The sequence below is a fragment of the Fragaria vesca genome, linkage group LG6 (genome assembly GCF_000184155.1).
Source record: "Fragaria vesca subsp. vesca linkage group LG6, FraVesHawaii_1.0, whole genome shotgun sequence".
Taxonomy (NCBI): Eukaryota; Viridiplantae; Streptophyta; class Magnoliopsida; order Rosales; family Rosaceae; genus Fragaria; species Fragaria vesca.
Genome location: NC_020496.1, coordinates 6,523,838 through 6,526,274, shown reverse-complemented (window position 1 = coordinate 6,526,274; position 2,437 = coordinate 6,523,838).

The following is a 2,437-nucleotide window of genomic DNA, read 5'->3' as shown; positions in this document are numbered from 1 at the left end:
TCAATGAAAGCAATGTATTAGATAGTCCGAATTATCTATGCCTTTTCAGGTGGTGCCTTTTTTTATGTTCAATAGCAAGTAAGGAAGCCATTTTAATGAGGATCTCTATAATGAGGACTAGTTGAGGACTTTTCGGTTTATCCTATTTTTTATTTTATATTATATCAACATCTTGACCGTTCAATTTCTAAGTATTTATGAGTTAATTATTTATGTAAATTTTCAGCCATATTGAAAATCATTAAGACATTCATAAGTGTGATTTACCAATTATGAACTTGAACGGTTCATGTTTGACATATTTCGTTTGTCTATTAATTTGATCTAGTTCGTTAACTTAACGATCACCAATTTGGGTGAAAATTTATAGAAGTGATCTATTCATATAGACTTAAAAACTGAACGGATGAGATATTAAAATGTGATCGAAATGTGAGTTTTTTTTTAAAAGCATAAACTAAAAAGTCCTCAACTAAGTCCTTATTATAAAGGTGAGATGACAAATTGTTCAAAAACGTTTCATGATTCCTAAAGATTTAAAATTAATAGGAATAAGACAAACCAAAATCCAAAAGCTAGCTTCATCATCTTACACAATTTAAATCCATCTACATGTTACCTAAAAGTAGTTGTGTATTGTAAATCGATCAAATAATTTTTAATTTCAAATTTACAGAATATATGAGAGATCGAGAACATTTTTTTTTAATTTAAATAATGATGGTGCGGCTGTCCTTAAGCATCTAGTCAAATAATTTCAATTTCAATATTGAACCTCCATTCGTAAATGCCCAACTATTAGGGCAACTCCAACAAGGGTTCTAAAACCCAGTTCCAGTCCTATATCCATACATTTCATCTCTAACGGGCCAAAAACCTAGGGTTTGGTTTTGGAAATATAGGACCCGGTCCTATTCTCAGTCTCAAATCTGAGACAATTCCAGGACCAAGACTCGGGTCCACTTGCGTTTGGGCTGGGCCAGAGAAGAAGAAGAAGAGACGCGCTCGGCACAAGGTCGGCACGAAACGCGCTCTCCCGCTTCCGTACGAAACGAAGACGCGCGTAACGCGCTCTCCAGCTCCAGTCGCGCTGCTGTCTGCAGAGGCTGGGCCCCATGCACGTGGGACGGTCTCCCAGTCGACCGTTGAGCGCTTCAACATGTATGAAATGGACGGCCAGGATTGATAGCATAATTTGAAATGGACGGTTAGTCCAGCAGAGGTCCAACGGTCAGAAAAAAAATTCACATCAGATTTTTACCTCTAAAACTCGTTTTTACCTCAGAAAAAAAAATCAGAAATAACATAAAAAAAATGTATAGATCCGTTGGCAACTTTTTTTTGAAGAAATCTATAAATACCAACCCATTCCTTCACAAATTCCTCACACCAAAATCCTTTTCTCCTTCCAAACTTTTCATTTATTCACTACATCTTGTTCTTCAATTTTTTTTTTCAAGAGAAAAAATGGGCAAGAGAAAGGATTCATGGAGACACAATGAAGAAGCTATTCTTTGCCAAGCTTGGATCACCATCACCACCGACGGTGCCACCGGAACAAATCAATCGGCGGATACAATGTGGGAGCGTATATTGGCCGAGTACAATGCACAAAAACCGGCGACTTGCGTAGAGAGATCATCGGATAGTTGTAAGGCTCGTTGGAAGGTATTTAGTCCGCTATGTACAAAGTGGCGTGAATCTCTTACCCAAGCCGAAGTGGACCACCGAAGTGGCGAAAATAAGGAAGACGATGTAAGTATATTATTCATATGTTAACAAAATGTTTGATTTATTCTTTGTCATTTAATTTATAAAAAATTATGGTGTAGCTAGGTTGTTAAGTGTGTAATAATGAGCATATGAGCATTTAATTTTATTCATGGTAAGACACTATATTTTATTGTAAGTAATATATAAATTACTTGATTTGTGCGTAGCTCATGAGTACTAATAAATATTACTTCATCTTGTATGTAGCTCATGAGAGCTAGGTCAATTTTATACGACAAAGTTGGCTCGGATTTTGTCTATGCTCATTGTTGGCGATACTTGAAAAATACTGTCAAGTTTGAGGAAACGCCTTCCACCGAAGCCATGAACTCACGTATTCCGACTCCTATCAACTTGGAAGAAGATGAAGCACATGCTAATGAAGTGGAGCCAACTACAACAAGACAAGCACGACCTCAAGGACAAAAAGCTCAAAAGCTAGCAAAGAAGAAAGGCAAGCAACAAGATGCGGATGGCTTACGCATTCAAATGCAAAAGGCTCAAGAACAAAGTGAGCGTGAATATCTACAAAGGCAACAACAATTTGAGCAAGTTAAACAACTTGAGCAACGCGCTTCGGATGATCGTATTATGATGGTTGATCTATCAACATTTGATACTCCAAGAAAGAGGGGTTATTGGGAAAGGAGACAACAAGAGATAA